The 18,836-nt window shown below is 39.9% G+C and overlaps 1 long non-coding RNA gene across 1 annotated transcript in view; it reads left to right on the plus strand.

Moving 5' to 3' along the window:
- Nucleotides 1–899: 899 nt before the first annotated feature.
- LOC109287717 overlaps nucleotides 900–18,836 on the plus strand; it is a 139,690-nt gene continuing 121,753 nt past the window's right edge. The window contains exon 1 of the long non-coding RNA XR_002094948.1: nucleotides 900–951. This is a non-coding gene — a long non-coding RNA (uncharacterized LOC109287717). The remainder of the gene's footprint in view (nucleotides 952–18,836) is intronic.

Genomic DNA, 18,836 nt, shown 5'->3' on the forward strand with positions numbered 1-18,836 from the left:
CTGGTTAAAAATCCCATGGGAGAAAAAACAGAAACAAAGACTATGGCAAGGATTCTGTGCTTTGTATTCATACCATGGCATGATATCCCCACCCTACATTTTAGACACAACTAGGAATAAATGACAGTGCCATCCTCTTATAGTTATTATTTTTTCTTAATTTTATTGGTAACCAATTATATATACATTTATATAAAACTAATGTGCACTGTATCTTTTACTGGATTTCTTAGAACTCTTTAACCATTTGTCTCCCATTGTACAACTACACATGCAATCCAGTTTGCACCAAGGTGATTTGAGAAAACTCTATAAAAGGGCTGTAGTTTAACAAACTAGAGAGAGTAGAGGGTACTGCCTGCTGTGACTGACAAACTACAGAGTTTGGAGTTTCACTTCATTTTGGATGAGGACCCTAAAGTTCAGATGATTATCTGATATCAGCTATCTTAACCACATTGAGCTGGAAAGCTGGGATGGAAACATCTTTAAGACTTCCAGTGTTTCCTGCTTCTAATTGGTCCAGAAACAGCAATAAGAACAGCCTTTTTCCTGCTATGGAGGCCCAGCCCCCACACCTGGCAACAAGAACTTCCAACAGAAGGGTTGGGAAGAGAAATACAGTTTTGAAAAATGCCCCTACTCTCATGAGAAACCATTGCTTTTTACAATTAGGGATATGAGGAAGAGTGACATGGGGTTTTGTGGTTTGTGCTTACTGCTTTATACAGGGAGAGTCAGAGAAAAGTCTGACTGAAAGGAGAGGGAGGAGGGAGGCTTAGACAGTAGATAGGAAAGATTTATGTTGTCAAGGGGATGTTGGCAGATAAATAGGGTAAGGCATATACCCTGAGGACAGGGGACAGAAGAATGTATTTCTTTTTTTTTCCTTACTGATCCTGAGCCACACACCGCCCTCAATAACAGGAATCCACTTCCACAGAGTGATAGGTCTGTACAAATCTTCTTGGTATGTAAATTGTTGGGTAGCTAGAAAAAGGAGAAAGAAAAAAGTGTCCAGGCTCTTGGGAAAGTTAGAGTTCTGTTTTACCATCAAGTGTGTTTTTCCTTGGGAGGTGGATTAGTGAAGATCTCACATTGCAGATTTGCTGAGAAGCTGGGCATACTTTAACTTTAGAAGGTGTTTGCAGCCTTCTCCAGTGGTCTTTATTCATCCACTCAGCTGTGGCAACTGCACTTCTTCAAACAACGTCATAGAATGACTGAGGACAGAGCAGCTAGCTCTACCTTAGAACCGATAAGAATTTGGTTATGAGGATTTTGGGCTCTTTGCTTTCTGTCAAGGTTGTTAAAGGAAGACCAGATAAATATCTAGTCTGAATATGATAATGTAATATCTGTCCAGCTGGTCTTGTCTACAGTCTCTTTTCCAGTGTGCTGGGTGCCAAATGGCACTCTCCAAACTGTGCACTTTAATGTAGCTAATAGCTAATAAGGTTATTAACCACCGTGATTTGGTCATGGATGAAGTACGTGCATTTGCTTTAAAACTTAGACAGCTTTTAAAGAGTCATCATTAGCCAGATGCATCTTGGTAGGAATCTGGTCAGTGCAAGTTGCAGGATGTGAGTTTGGAGATGGTGGTAAGGCAGTTGCATCTAGCTGTACATATAGTTAGTCTTGTTAGGGCTTTAGACGGGAATTCTCTTGTTTTAGCAATCACTGCAATGTCATTCACAATTCCATGCAGGTTTGGACTCAGTGGTAGTAAGTATCTGCAGGATCAGGGTCTTAAATAAGAATCAGCCTGAAACACATTGTACCTGTTCCTCTATGGGTAGCAATAAATAATTCACTGTTGCCCATATTTCATTTATCATTTATGTACTTGAATCTATACTCACCTAAATCTTATACACATGTTCTTAAATGCCTGCAGAAATCTCAGATTTCTCCTCTTCAATTATAGGTACAATATGAAGCCTGTTTTCTATTTAAAAAAAAAAAGATTTGCAAAAAAATGTGTTCTTTCTACATCCGTAAGCCATTCTGGCACTGCAGAAAATCATTAGAGCAGTGTGCTGTGCACAGCCAAAAATCCACTCTCCCCCGCTCCTCCCTACTCCTAGTATATGCATAGGAATGTAACATAGGCATGTATGACTTGGAGAATAAAACATAGGTGGAGAGCCAATAGAGAAGCAGGGGTGGCTTAGTGATTGGGATAGAGTGTGTGGACTCTGAAAAGAGGCTAAGTAGACAATGGACACATCTGCATGAGAAGCTTAACTGTGCAGTAGCACAGTTTACTCCATAGTAAGCATGTGGGTCTACACGTGCACATCCTTACTGCACAGTAAACCTCTCTAATCACAAGTAAATTTGCTATCTGAAAATTCAAGTAGCAAATTTACTTTTGATCAATAATGGTGCAGTAGCATTCGGGTAGATGCCTGACTGGGAGCAGTTCTGCTCCTGATCAGCAGTCCACCAAGGGGTGGGAGACTGCCGCCTGCTGCTGGGGTGGGCTCTATCACTGGAGTCCAGGCGAGAACCATGTCCCCCTGCCCTGGCAGCAGGGAGTTCCAAGCCCCCTGCTATGAAATTGTGATCAAGGAGTGAGGGCTGGGAGATCCTTAATCACCCAGCCCCTGCTTTGCCATCGTGATTGCAGAGCAGGGGGCTGAAAGAGCCTTATCTCCCAGTACCAGCTCCATGACCACACGGCTGGTGCTGGGAGATCCTTATCTTCCACTGTGAACTCCATGATCACAGGGCTGGTGCTGGGAAATCCTACCTTGCAGCACCAGCTTTGTGACAACAGGAACGGTGCTGGGAGACCCATAGCTCCCTGTGGGGACCATGCTTGCAGAGCCGAGCGGGGAATAAGCTCCCCAGCCTGTTCTGTGCTTATGGAGCTGAGTGGGGAATAAGCACCCTAGCCTCCACCCCACAAACAGGGTTGGAGATGGGAACTGTCCTGGTCAGGGGCAAGTTCCAGCCCTATGCCCCAATCAAGTAATTGAGGCACTGGGCTTGGAAAGAGCTGCAGGAGTGGGGTAGGGCCCAGTCCCCTGCCCCAATCTGGTGGTGGGGCAGCTAGCAGCACACTAGTTGCTAGCTGCCCCATTGGCAGATTAGGGCAGGGGACTGGGATGTGCCCCTCCCCTGCAGCTCTTTCCAAGTCCCCTGCTCCTGACTAGAGGGTCACGGCCAGGATCCCCCTGCTGCTGGGGCAGGGGGACATTTTCCCCACCCTGGCAGCAGGCAGCCCCAGGGGTAGGGAGCAATGCCCTAGCCTCAGCCAGGAGACAGCTGTCTCCTGGCCCGGTGCTCCCTGCCAGCCCCTGGGTAGCACCCAGAGGGAGCCTAGACCTCCCCATGGTGGCAGCGAGGGCCCATTGAAGGGCCTCAGGAAGGAGGAGGAATTTGCTGCCATGTGTAGACAGCTGCTTGGGGGTATTTGATCACAAGTAGTTTACTCTCAAATAAATTGATCCCAGATCAAGCATATGTAGATGTGCCCAGTGGGATTTTGCCCTGGGCTGCCCGAGAAGAAAAGACAGTGGCATGATTACAAACAAAAATTTAAAAACTAGAGAAAAACCTATGAATACAAACCTAAGTGGCCTGTCCAGTCACAAGTGTATTAGTCTGGTTGATTTGTGTTGTACCATTCAAATGAATTTATTACTGATTTATTTTTTCAAATAACTTTTGTTGCATTCTGCTTTAGTTTTGGGGAAGTTTTTCAACGTATTAAAGTTCAGTGTGGCTCAATCTCATGATTTCTTTGTGCATCTCAAAGTATTTCAGATGAATCTTGACCAGATAGAAGGCAATCTGAGTTAAAGCATTTATTTCACTGGGGTCAGGAGCTTACCCTGGAGTCAGGTGATAGCATAGGAATCTCAGCTCTCATTAAAAAAAAAAAAGTTTTCATCCTTTATGGGGCCAATGACAATTTCTAAAGTGAACAGGTCTACAGTAAAGTTACTCTTTGAAAGAAGTGCAATAACATTACTGGGTTCATCTACACATGGCCAAACAGCACGTTTGCTACTGCACCATCATCTAGTACTTCCTTTTGGGAGTGCAACAAGGGAGTGCATTGCTACAGTGACATAGTGGTGGCACCATGATTTTTGCCAATGGACACTACAGCGCTACCATCTTGTGTAGACATGCCCACAGTGTGATAAAGCTTTGACATAGAAAATGGCTTGCAACTGCTCCTTGTCAATACCAACCTGCAGTAACCATTGTGTGAGAAATAATTGGCTCCATTCTACCTCATACTCAGGTGATGTAATAGCATCTTTAGTGGGCAGTCTGTTTGGCACAGATGGCTGTGTATCCACTCCTTGCTAAATGTGCTACAAATTAAAATCCAAGATAAATTACTCCAAAGTAATCATTTCATGTAACTCTGTGATAGCCAATCACCTATAAGTCAAAATGCTAGGTGTGAAAAGTAAAACCCTAGAATTGAACCCACTTCTGAAAGTGTCTATTTAAATTGATGATTTTTTTTTTTTTAAGTTTGTCTCTCTATTGAGAACTCAGCTACTCTGACTACTACTGTATTTTCTCATGTATACATGCCGTTTCCCCAAAAACCAGCTTCTGGAAATTATATTGTACATTATATGTGAGAAATATGGTAAAAACAGTTTCTGCAAGTTGTGAGCAAAAGTGAAAGTAACATCCTCATGCAGGTCCTGGGGAGCAGAACAGTGAGCAGGCTGAGGTCCCTAGCTGCTGCTACACAGTTATTTATGACAAGGAATGCACATCTACATGTACAGTTAATATGCACAAATAAACTCCAGAGCTTATTGCTCCATAGTTTTTTGTTGCATCATTTTAACGTGTATTTTGCTCCGGAGTTTATTTGTACACAGTACATTGAGCCCAGTCAGAGCAGGCTCAACTGACAGCAGCCCAGGGCCGCTCCAACTGGGGCCGATGTGCTGTAGAGGGGCTGGCTGAGGCACGAGGGGACTTCAGTGCAGCGCTAACTGCCAGGCAGTGTCTATATGTGTGGTGCTGCATACAAAAAAGCTCTGATGCAGGCTTGTAAATAAACTGCTCCAGAGTTTATTAGTTTCATGTCCCTTAATAGAGGCACATGTGTAAATGCAGAGATATTTACCACGGAGCTAATTAGGCAGCTCTGCAGTAAACATTTCATGTAGACACACCAGAAAGACCATTTTTTCTTCAGGCTGCTTTCAAAAACAAGGTATATGAAAAAAATATAGTATTTTACTGTCTGAACTCATTCTGAAGTAATTTTTAAATAATGAGTTCTGATTACAAATAAGGAGCAAACCAGTGCTAAGAAACTGCTGTCAAGTAACAAACTGCAGGGTTAGGGACATAGGTTGAATCCTTTAAATTGTGAATCCTTCAGGGGAAGGATGGTCTTGTGTACAGCCCTGCTTGTACAACTTTGACCTCAATGTAGTCTCAAGAAGGTAGCTGGAAAAAGAACACAACAGACAAAATAAAATTCCTTCTAAAGATAATGTCACTCATTCTCTATAAGGGGTCAACTTTATAAGAATTTGGATCAAAGTCCGTTGAAGTTGAAAAGATTGTTTCTTTTGGCTTCAAGAGGTGAAGCAATGGTGAAATGCTCTATGTAGTACAACTAGAGCTCTTTGTGAGGGTTTTCTTGTCTGTTTCATGAAAAAAACTCTCATTAATCTCCACTGATGATGACATTGCTGATGGAAAATTGCTTACCTTCTTCTTCACTGCCATTTTATGCAGGTTAACTTGGCCCTTTCCTTTCACGTTACAAAGCCCAGATTCCTTCTCAGAACTGCACTGGTTCAGCCAACTGAAATGAAATTGAGATGATAAATAGTAGTTACATGGCCTGAGATATACGGGAGCAGGAACAAGGGCAGGAATAGTCAGAATAAGCTATATCTTGCTATAACTTACAGCCTTCAGAAACATAGTAATCTTACATCACCAGAATCTAGTCTAGCACTGGTGTGAAGTTTGAACAATTTCCATTTGAAAACTGTAAGCAAATATAACTGGCTATATATGCTCCCCATTAGGGATGTAAATATCATTTTTAAAATATCCATTTAACCGTCTCTAATTATATCAGTTAAATGGTCAACCAATAACACATACCTAGTCCTGGCCACAGGGTGCCTACTGCAACCCACCCTGCCCTGCCCCACCCCAGGGGAGGGGTGGCAGTCACCTGCTGGAGGCCACACACAGACCTTCTCAGACATAGCTGCTCCTGGGAGCTGCTCCCTAGGGTCTTTGACAGGGGCAGGAGGAGGCGGCAACAAGCTCCACCCAGCAACGTGCCTCATATGAAGCCATGGGTGGCAGCCACAGGCAAGGGGCTTCTCAGCCCACTGCAACTGCTGGCATCCTGGGAGAGGACATGCTTGCTGGGGGTAGGTTTATACTTTAAGTACCCTGTTATCTCCCTCCAGACAGCTTCCTGGCACCTGTGAATAAGCCAGGTGATTCACTTAATTGCTTAATTGACAAGTCATTAGTCCACCCACTGTTTTCCTCTTTAACCTCATAGGCTATGAATATTAGACCCCTCCTCACCCCTTCCCATTCTTCCTCCTCCTCACTCTTTTCTCCCTTCATCCTTCCTGTTCCTGAGGTACCATGGCACTTCCTTTCCCTGTCAGTCTGAGCCCTGCACTAAACTTTAACCAGTAATACATTACTGGTATAAATATACCTATCATTTAAACATTTAACCTTTCACATCCCTACTCCCCATTGCAGTAGAAGAGCATGCAAAGGTCAAATATTCACAGAAATCTAATTAGAAAAGTGAGGTGTTCAAGTTAATGGTAGAACAAGTTATCCATTAAAGAGAAGAAAAGAAGAAACCCCTTTGCAGCAAATGGTAGTATTGTAACAAAGCCCAGGGAAAAGAGACCAAGCCTTATCAGGAAACTTGCATAGTATCATTCTATTACACATGCAGCAGCATCTGGAATCAGGTGTACACAGATTGCAGTGGGCCTTTATAAGCTCCTTTCAGCCAGGGATTAGATTTATCCCACACAGAGCATTTTTGGTGCATGGCCCCTCTTAACATAGTGATTAACTGCAGTGGTTAAGCTCTATTTGCCATATCAGGATGTGCTTTTTGGGTGTAATGAGTTCCTGCTGTTATGAGAAACTGTACATTTCCTTCTGTTTTCTACAGTGAGTTAACATGCTTGTCCAGGTCTGTCTACTAGATGCAGAACTTTATTTTCCTTTCATCCTCCTATGTTTCCTCAGACTCAGTTTTGGAACTTGTAGTTCCTTTGCGTATCTCCTGTATAAAGCATTTTGGGGTACAATTTCAGATGGCACTAATCCACAAAGTAGGTTTTAGAATGACTTTGGACTTCCTAAATAGATATATATCAAATTCCAACTTTTTAATCACTCTGTGGCGATGTCTACATGAGACACTTAATGCGCAGAAGACTACTTGTATTGCACATTAGTGCAGCGGACAAAGCCCATGCAGATTTAATCTAATTCACAGTAGCATCACAAAAAAACTCGTTCATCTGTGCTAATGCACAATAGCACCGGTTATGGCTCATTAAGTTAGTACCTGTCATTACCGATATTAAAATGAATGCACCATTATTGTGGAGCCTTAATGAACATGTAGACACACCTTGTGGCACCCAAACAATGGGAGCAAAAGGCTCTTTGTTACCAACTCCTGCTGAATGTTAGGGAAAGTGATGTAACCAACCGTTAGAAGTGACTATGTAAAAATAAGGAGATGTTCTGAAATAAAACCCTGAATTTAAATCTCTTAAAATACAGGACAATAGTAAGAGTTTGGGGTTCAAATTCTTCCATCTGAATGTGTCCCTAAGGCTTTCTGCAGATTGAATTCAAAACTTGGAGATGCCGTAGTTCATGGTCATATGTAACAGCAGCTAGTCTGTTACATCCAAAGGAAGTGCCAGAACAAAATTTGACAAGAGTAGGTTTGGAGATTTTATTGCAGCTGAATCCAGATGCAGAATTAGACTGAATGTGGCTATGAACTTTCACCTCGATTCCTCTGCTAAGCCTGACTCAGATCCACATTCAAACATAAAGGCTGGTTCTCTTCTCAACCATGATTTAGACTAGAAACCCTGATGATTTCAGCTGAATTACTCCCAATATATTCTGCTGCAAATGAGAGGAGAAACAAACACACAATTAGCTAGCCTTTAATAAATGTGACTTATGGGTAAGACAGAAGTTGAATGGGTACCCTTTTGGATACATATCAGTAAATCAGGTGTTCAGAGACCATGCTGCTGCCATATTCTCTGAATTTAATTCTAATGGGACTGAAGCAATTGTTTGTTTCTATCATCTAAGAATACAGCTCCTTTTAGTGATTTTGGAATATGCATGTTATCCCTTTTTTTTTTTGCTAGTCATTGTCATTCTTGGAGGAGAAAGTTAATGACAGACTGAGACCCTGACACAGAAATTAATGCTCTTTAAATATACATCAAAATATTTGTGAAGTTTTATGGTCTTAGCAGTATTAACTTGCAAAAGGCAGTATTTATTTAAAACAGCTGCTCTTCCTCCCACGTAAAAGATGAAGGAACATAAGTATATATACTATGGAATAAAATGTAGTATTCTATTACAGAGCTTTATGGCTACATAGTGATATACAGTACTAGTAGTCACCTATTCATCTACCAACAATGCTAATAAATGTGAGAAATCTTAAATAAGAAGATCTTGATTTTTCACTTGTAAGTTTTCAATAGGCATTATAAGGATACATTGAAACTGACTTCTGCATAAATGTAGATTTTTTTTCCATACGAAGTGATGGACTACAAATGTGTTGCAAAATGAAGGAACATTTCTTTTGTAATCACAGCATAAATAAATACTCCTACTCTACATACACTGGGTTAAAAGTCAGTGTGCTTTATTTTTGCAGAATCTCCAGAGAGCAGCGCATGTACTGCTGTAGTGTTACTATGGCTGACAAAGTTCAATAGATCTGGCCTATCACTACATTCCAATGTATTACAGGAGATGGCTAGGCAGGGGGTCCACAAGAGGTTAGACTGGGCCACTTTCCCTGCTGCAAACAGGAACCTCCAGCAATACTAAACAAATCAGACTGCCAAGATTTTTTTTTTTTTGTTCCTAACTTTCCCATAAAAAGATTCAGGTAAATGTAGCATGACGAGCCAATTTAAGCCAATTTCAAAGTTATTTGAGTAATTGGTTATTAAGATAACACTCTCAAATTTCAATTCAGCAATTATCCTCTTAAAGATACAGAATGTAAGTATAGGAAGAAAAGCATATGTATTAAAGATATAGATCCCCTTTTTAAAAAAAAAAAAACAGGCTTGGACATTTGGAAAAGCTATGTAGCTTTTAATCTTACTGAACAGAGACTTATCTTCTAACATATACAGCCTTTCTATGTTGAAACCAAGTGTTTCTAAATTTTGGAAACAGAGTTGACTATTATTACTACTCATAAAGATTAAGAGACTAGCTGAAGACCCTCCTTTTAATATATGTAAGCTCCTTAGCCATAACTTAAGAACCACAAGGGGACAGAACATTGTCTTCCCACAAGGCTGCACTGCAGACTGATGCAGAGTCTGATGATGGAAATAATGGCTTTGGCAGAAGTACTTGGTTTAATGCCAATTTTTCCATCCTAATGAACGGTGGAATTACCACAGAAAAGCCTTACAGTTAAAAAAAAATGCAAAATGCTCAGCTTATTCCCAGTTAATCAACCCCCTAGGATGGATGGCCATGACCAATTATTATTCCCAGCTACTACTGGTTAATCACAAAGCATATAGTTAGAAGGACTTGTGTTCGCTATTTGGCTGCTAAAAGCAATAGCATAGGTTCTGCAAATGTTCACCACAAAATTAAGGCTATGCAAATGCTTTAAAGTTTCACATCATTCAAAAAGTTGTTTTTCAGGAAGGTTAAGTAGTTTTTACTCTCAGTATAGTAGTTGATCCAGTTTCGACAAATGTTATGATGTCCATCATGCTATACTAATTTAAGCTGACTGAGGATCTGGCTCTCTGTATTTTCCTTACATTGTCGTGTTCCATCCCTGAATATATATATCTATGCTTTCCCTGATTCTGAAATTAGCAAGCAAGTACCTGTCATAGAACATCTATGGTCAGTTTAGAAAAGATTCTAATATTTTGCTAGGAACCAAAATATATCTTTTAATCTACTCAAACAATGTGCATTATGACCTGGAAGGTTTCTGTGTCAGCTATTCCATGGAAAAACAATGACAGTGGAATCAAGGAACACCACTTACCCCATTCTCCAACCTGAACCTGAAATAACATCAAAAAATATTGAGAGAACATATGAGAAAAAGTGAAGGCAGGGAATGCAGTCCAAACAAATAGTCAGCACCTTGTTTGTGCCCACGTGTTTCAGGTCCAACCAGAAAAATGAGAGAGACAAAATAAGCAAACTAATAAAGAACACATTTAAAGTTCTTGCCAACTTGGACCTGATTCTCAGCTGGTGAAGCTTACTATGCTTATACTGACTAATGGAGTTGAACCAAGCTTTAACTGAGGAAAATGTGGCCCTTTTGAGTTCAGAGCAGCTTTAATAATTAAGTGATATATGACAGCAGTGAAAAGTACCCTGGCAGTAAAGCAAAACTGAAAACTGCACCTCTGTGATATAACTGGAATTATTTTAGGGCTTTTAGTTAATTGAGTTTGTTCAAGAGCATCTTTTTGAAAAAGTGCAATCAAATAGATTCTTATTTGCAAACAAATAAACACTGGATTATATATCTCACAATATTCTGGTGAGCCACACCAAGAATTACATAACCTGTGTATCAAGCCAATTTACTTTTAATGTGCTAATGTTTTCAGTTCCAAATATTAATCTAGATACACTGCTACATTGCCAGTTTCACAGACTTTTACATTTTCACCATGTTTTCTGGCATTGGTTACAATAGAGGGAAAATGCCAACTGGAACATGTCAAAAAACAAGCTTGTAAGTTTTCATTCAAGTTGTTTAAATTATTGTATAGTAGGTATATGATCATCCTTTTAATAAATACTTTTATAGTCTCCATGGAAACACTTTTACCCTGATGCATAAAAACATAAATGTAAAAAAAAAAAAAAAAAAAAAATTTGTACAAAATAAATCTGGTCTCCTGTTCGTAAGTGAGATGATCTTTTCACTGTACAGCCCTTTATCTTCTTCTGCTTATGCAAACGCAACTATTCTATAATGAGTCATTAGGTGAGTATCTGACTATCACTGGGTAGTAAGCTGAGATTTCCAAGTTGTTTCATCCTAAAATAGCACCGTCTTTTTAGTACAGTTTCTTACCATTTTTAAACCTCTGCAGAGTTTCACTATATTTGGCCTTGAGATAGATATGCATTAGATTTGAACAACATTTGAAAGCGCCAAATCATAACATTTGCAACTCACAAGAGAATGCTCTCCTGGCTCTCTATTCATTTAATATAAGATAGTCTCATTCTAATTGGATTCAATAACTGATAGTTTACTGCCTTTTATGGCTAGAGAAAACCCTTCAGTAGTCTTAAAAGAGTGTATTGAAGATTGAATATGTTTGGAGTTAGTTAGGAATCTAGTAGCACATCATTTGAGATAAAGATCAGCTTCTCTTTATTTGAATTCCAGACCTCTCAACTGTGGTCTGTTGACATCTCTTCAACATTTGTGACATTTACCAGTGATATACCATTATTTCATTTTCAAATCCAGAGGCCAGATGACAAGAAGCAAAGACATTAGAATACTGATTATAAAAGAACGGAGTTTAGGACATTAAAAGAAAGCCATAATGGGATTGGGGGGGGGGGGAAGAGAATTTCCTAAGTTCATGACTACCTTGTCAATAAATCCATAATATTAAATGTATTATTTTTTTAATATAGTTAACCTTGAGTGGTTCCCTTTGGTTTTGGCCTATTTCTGATTAAATCAACGCAGAAACCTGCTCTTTATTTATAGGCAAATTGAAGTGTTCTTTACAATAAGTTCACATGAGGTAGCTTTGGAAAATATAGAATGAATTAAAGTTTCAATGTTTTACTAGAACAAAGAGTTCTAAAAGACACTGACACTTAAAGGTAAATATATCTTTTCATATGCTATAATAAAGACATCATAAACTGTTAATACTGAGTCACATATAAAGTTTTCTATTGTTTCAAACCAAGAGAAAGGAAAAGAGTGATAAATACCCAAACTGAAAAGATTACAATGTGTCTTTATTTTACGCATCTAAAAAACTTGAACACTCTAGATACTGATAATTATAATATATGGGTTAGAACTTTCTCCAAAGTCCAGTTAAGTCAATGGGAATGTTTCTGTCTCTCCAATAATTTTTGGAATTTTTGAAAAATTTAAAAATATTTTGGTAAATTTAGAAATAACTTCTAAACCCAAACTCAAGATCATACCAAATGCAACTGTTTGCATATGAGTGTTAGAAAGTGGATGTATATTTTTAAGCAGTTGAACAAATATTCAAATAAGTGCAGTGGCCTTTTTTCCCCCCATAAAAGTTTCTACATTGACTTAAGGTCATACTCTAATGCCTACTGAAGTCTGTAGAAGTCTGTCCATTGGCTTCAATAGGAATTGAATCAATCCCTTGAGCAAGGCATCCAAGATTTTCCAAGTGTCTAGTAATTTGGAGTGACTTGAGAGGTCTCAAGCTGGCATCTAAAGGAACCCAGTCTGGGTACCTTATGAAAAAGTGTTCTTTAAGGTACCTCAAATGGGACATCCAACAACCACTCATCACTTTTGAAAATGTTGGTCCAAATTACTCTGAAGGTATCACAGTGCTCAGTAGCCCTTGACTTCTTGTTCTGATCGTCTTATGAGGCTCACAGAAGGGAACAGGTAAAGGGATTAGGTCACACTGCACTGCAGTAATTTCTTCAACTGATTGCAGAACAGCGATGAAAAATCTTAGAGAGACCTATCCAGTGATTTTCATTGAAGGAACACTGTTGAGCAAGCCAAGAGGAAACAGTAGAGGGTATCTAAAAATACAGCATCTCCATCTGTAGCACTTATCTCTGGCTGGAATGTTATACAGATGGACTTTGGACTCCAAACTGCTGCTGACGCTGCAGAGTAGTACTTGAATGATTCTTCTCAGTTAAAGTTACATCTCTTAAAATGTTAAACAGATCCTTTCGGTATTATCAGTAATTGACATTATTTTGCAAGATCCTATTTCACTTTCTTAAAAGTCTAAAGCATAATTTAAACACCATATTAAGGTGTAGGTCACAAAAGCCTTAGCATCTATGGGTTTAATGAAGAAATAAATACTACCGAAACTAGCAAAGACATTTTTAGCTTGTGTAAGTGGAGACCCTTCTACTCTCTTGATGGACTCAACAATCATATAGTGAGACACACATCTGGCAAAATATATCAAATTCTAAAAATAATATGGTTTGAAAGGAGAGCACATGCATTTTGGCTGTTCATAGTCAGCTGCTTTTTTCATTTGTCCAGTTTACTAAGTTTTACCCCATTTTTGCATAGGCCAATAAAAAAACATGCCCAAAGATAGGCTGAACATTTAATTTGGAGAGCAATTAAAGATTAACCTTGCTATTTCCATTTGCAAAGGGAAACATTCTTACTTTTTTTTCCACAGAATTGGATGTCCTTGGTAATTTTGGGTGACCACCCAGCATTGCAATTCCTACTCTATTTTATGGCTATCAAATTTCCTTCCATCTCTTCCTTTCTCTGGAGCTGTCAATGACTGTTCTCTTATGTGGCTGCAGATCAAAATAGAATATGTAGTGTTTTCTCATAGCTATATGCTATCAAAAGGCAAGATTTTGAGGTCTTCGGTGTTCTATTTACACAGAACAAAATGGAGCTGAAGTTCCTGGAGATTTGTACTGGTGAATTCTCCATATTTAGGAAAATTGATCCCTGCAAGAAACTAGGAGAGATGTCTCTTCCATGCAATTCCATCACTTCCTAAGACAGGCTCTCTCTTCCCAGAACAGAGGCAGGCAGGAGCAAAAAGGGGCAATGTTAAATGCAGGGAGAAACGAATGTGAAGAAAGGGGACCTATCCTGGAATGGTTAGTGTTGTGGAGTGAGGCTAGATTACGTTCAGTGCTGGTTGGGACCTTGCAGCTATAAGTTGTCAGTTAAAGTTTTAACCTGTACCAGATGGATCGCAGGGGCTGCAATTGGCTTCCCAGTCATCAGAGGTTGGGAGCAATCAAGAATCAATCCTGCAGTCTGATTGACATATATAAGAACTTCAGTGAAAATTATGTTAATACTCAGACTGTGACTGGCCAGAGTGAGTACATCAGAAGCAAGAAGTAAAGAAAGGAGGGGCAGGCTTTCTTCTCCTTCCTTTCCCTTTTGTACCAATGGCAGAGGGCAGTCAGAGTCCATAACTGGCACACAGATGGGGGCACACCATTTGCCTCCATAGAGAGTAGTAGATTTCCAGTGCCAGGGTATGCTGTAGACACCATAAAGGATTTGTGGCCCTCAGGGAACCCCAAGAAGATCCAGCTGTAATGTGTCCCTCCTCACTTGCTTCCCAAACCCTCCTTACCATCACAGACCATAGATCATAGCTACAGATCAGCTTTTTGTCTCTAACTTAATAGATGACTGTGGGGCCAAGAAGAACGTGCCAAAAAGTTTGGCAAATTCTCCTGCAACGTTTGTACAGATCTCTTCAGGTCATTAACCTTACGTCACCAGCATTAAGAGGCTGGGCACTGACAGTGTATTTATTTGGTCTCCAAAGCTCATACCTTAATGATCCACAGTATCCCATGCCAGGCACAGCAGCAGTTAAATGAAACAGCACTTCTTGACTGAAGATTAAAGATTGCATTGTAAATGCTTACTAAGGAGAGGGGACTGGGAGGGAACAAAAAGGGACAAATGCCAAGGAAAGCCCCCATTACTTCCAGCCTATTCAGTGCAACAGGCAAGATGGGTTGGCAGGAATCTGAAATTCAATGGGATTCCTCAATGTGTAATGCCCAGCCCCAGCTCCCCTACACTGAGGCGCTCTTCTCCCTCACCATCAGTTTTCAAGGAGGTACTGTCACAATAAACTCACTAACCTCTCACCCTCTACCCCTGAGATTGTTAGTGTGATGGGAAATCCTGATTTTACTATAGAAAGGTGGAAAGTACATCATCAGTCAGGATCCCTTCTTCCTCACTGTACTGAATATTAAAGACCTTGGCAAAATTACCGCCTCCCATCCGTATCCCTAAGGCTATACTTTGTGGACCCAGAACACTTTGAACAAAGCCTGAGTCCACCTGAAAAGAATTTTAGAAGGTTTTAAAAAAAGAATGCAAATGTTTCTGTGAAATATCAGCTCTCAAGATTATATATCACATGTACTGTAATAGGAAAAATGGGACAATTCAATGATTTTGAAGTAGGTGACCACGTGGATGTATACAACCAACAAACCATTTGGCTATGAGATAGCAATCTTATAATAATTTCAGGCTACAAAACAAAATCTCTCTAATGACAAGCCATCCAGAGAGAAGGGAATACTTGACCTCAAAAATTAACAGCATTACCCTTTTCTATATTTAGATCCAGAAAATCAAAATTGTTCAATTTCTAACAGATAATTGGCTGGCACCTACAAGTGTAGGATTTTTGATCTTTGAAGGTTGGGGGAGCAGGTATAAGATTATGGGAAACTAGATCATCCCTACTTTAATTTAAACCTTCTCTTCTCTCGCCATGGAATTTACCTTATCTTGACTCCATTATGCATCAGTAAATGGCTGTAAGTCGTTCTAAAGGAATTTGTCTTGTACCACCTATAGATCATTTATTTTTCCTTATACCTTTTTTGAAAGGATGCTGCTGGTTCTGAAAAATATCACATCTCAATATTATATATCAAATGTATAGTAATAGAAAAGCATGGGGCAATTCACAGCCAGTCTGTATCTAGCTATGAAACTGAAAGTGATTTTTAAACCAGTTCTATCACAACTGGACAATCATTCTTAGGACCGTCCTAGACTAGCTGGAAAGTTGCAGAATCTGCATGCGCATGCGCGCGTGCGCGTGTGTGTGTGTGTCTACAATTTTTCAGCATTGCTGGCTTCTACAGTCTGAGCCATTTAGTTGTGTATTGTATGTAATAAAACACTAAAGGCATCTGGGTTTTTTGGACACATCTCTTGGCATGAAGCTATGTTTAAAGTCCTGGATTCTCTTTGTACAGTTCAGAGATCAGCATGTTTTCCAGTAGAGTTGGAAACCTGTAGCCACTCATATATCATCTGTTGGGCATTTTGTTATACTTTAGTGCAGTTGGTTTGTTTTGAATTACAGAAAGGGAGAGAGAGAGAAAAACACTTTTTAATTATACAAATGTTAGAAAGAAAAGGTACAAATGCACAAGCATATGGCCCTCTAAGAAAGCAAGCAAGCAAGCTACTCGCATTACAGTAAAATTATCATTACAGTACAGACTGCTACACAATACATCGTTTTTGACAAATTCTGGTGTATGCGAACATGCAGGAAAGGGACATAACTTCTTCATCTCTCCAACAGTACAAAACGTACACAGCAGATACAAGATTTGCAAGTGCCTGTCTTCTGGGCTTGAACAACTCTGTTTTAGTCTTCCCTACTCCTACAGCATGTATGAATAATTATGCCTAGAAGCCCGCACCATGTCAGCAAGCATATGTATGTTAACACAGTCTCTGGCCTGTTTTTTAACACCCATCAGGCCTTCAAATTGTGCAGCAGAGGTCTTTCAAAGAGATAAGAATCAGACTAACTTACTACTGCTCCAACTTTTGCTGGTGTCTAGTAATATCCACAAAATAATCACCAGATTTTTGTCCTTAGTTGTTTGTCCATTGAGGAGATATTTTACATGTTGGAAATTTGTTTAAAAACTGTCCTTTTGCTGTTTGAGAAGTGTACACACAGATCTAGGAGTAATAGCCTAACAGAGGTATCATGAATGGATTGATATAAACTAGCTGAATTATGGCATTGTTTCATGTTATACTGGGTGCATCTACATGTGCGCTTCAATGTGCAGTAGCCTATTTTATTGTGCATTACAGCATCATGGCAAAAACCATGCTAATACACTAATACACAGTTAAATTAGGCTACTGCGCATTAAGCATCACTAAAAAGGCATGTGCTTTTACTACTGCACATTAGGGCAGTCTAATGTGAATTTAGTACCTCACATTAGAGGTATGAAATTCAATGCAGAAGAGCAAAAAGGGCATTAATGAAGGTATAGATGCACCCACTGTGAACTGCTCAAATGGTGATGAGGTTTAGTGCTAGCTCAAGTTTGGAGCAGTCACACATTTCAGCCTGCAGGAGGCCAGAGACCTGAAAAAGTAACCCCTGTCCACCTCTCATCCAGGCTGCTCCTTCTCCATGGCCCCCAGGGCTCCCCCAGTTTCCTGCTGCCCTCAGGGCTCCCCCTGCCCCTTGCTCCTCTTAACTTGTGGCTGCCTCCTCTGTGCCAGGAGGAACAAAAACCTTAAAGTATAACACATCTGTTGACCTTTGCTTAACAAATTAGATGATGAATTCCTCTATTTGGAAAGACAGGTTTAGGGTGGGAAGTCCATATTTCTGAAATGGAGCACAGATTATTAAGCACAACTATCAATTTCTTTAAACTTTTTTTTTTGCTTTAATTTTTCTCTTGTGCCACTTTTGTTTCAGTTCTGCATGTTTTAATTCAGCAAACAAACTGTATACTCTGACCTAGGTCTGGTTTAGATTTGTTAAGGAATCTTGCCTCTTTCACAGTTTTTACAACCTGTTTGAATTCAGCTCACATGCTGGGTTGTATTTAAACAGAAGATCAACTGATAATTGTAGCACTACTGCTGGCACCGCTCTAGTGATGAGTCTGCCAGCATTTCCAGGTTGAAATCTGGCATGCGATAGAGCAGCCTGAGAGCCAATTTTATTAAAATTAGTGGGGGGAAAAATCTACTGAGCCATTTATGCTTGTTACAAGTGTAAAAGGAGAAAATGCTAAAATAATAATATTTTGTTGACAACACAGTGTCTAACCTGCCAATATGTTTATGGAATGCGAGGTTCTGCCTGAGTGTTGCTGACATATATTTGCTAGTATGGATAAATATTACTGTCCTCTACTGGATGGAATCTCGGCCGCCTCGTGTGTTATATTATTGTGTTATGATTTAGGGTCAGATTCAAGAAAGGATCTAGGTGCACAGAAGTTAATCACTGGTACATCAAAGTGGAATTCAGAACTCTATATTCGGTTCTTCAGTTAACAGCATAGTTCATGAGAAGATAAGGTGCTTCAAAATGCAAAATGTTGGTGCATGGAGCAGTTAGCCATCTAAAGACAGCGCTTTTTTAGATCCTCCTAGAGCTGAGTATGTGGGTGAGTCTTAAATTTTGTCACTTAATCTCCTGAAGGGAAAAGCCTGTGCCTCTTCTTACCTGAGCAGGACTTACCTCTTCTTTTCACCCTTTAGTTCCACTGCTGCCCTTTGTTCCTTGGCCTAGAGGGATTGAAGTCCTAGAGTCTTCAAATAAGATGCGAGAGACCTGAATTTGAATCCTACTTCTGCCCAAGCTGGACGTAGAGGACGGGTAAAATTTCAACCTTCATCTTGCATCTCCCAAGAGTGCATTAAACTATCTTCCAGCCTCTCTTTGAAGCTGTTATAGCACAGAAAATTCAAAAAATTCTTGGGCCACAAAGAAACCATAAGAAATAGCATGGCTCTTACTTAGCAA

The sequence above is a fragment of the Gavialis gangeticus genome, unplaced genomic scaffold (assembly GCF_001723915.1).
Source record: "Gavialis gangeticus isolate Ggan-Ray unplaced genomic scaffold, GavGan_comp1, whole genome shotgun sequence".
Lineage (NCBI taxonomy): Eukaryota > Metazoa > Chordata > Crocodylia > Gavialidae > Gavialis > Gavialis gangeticus.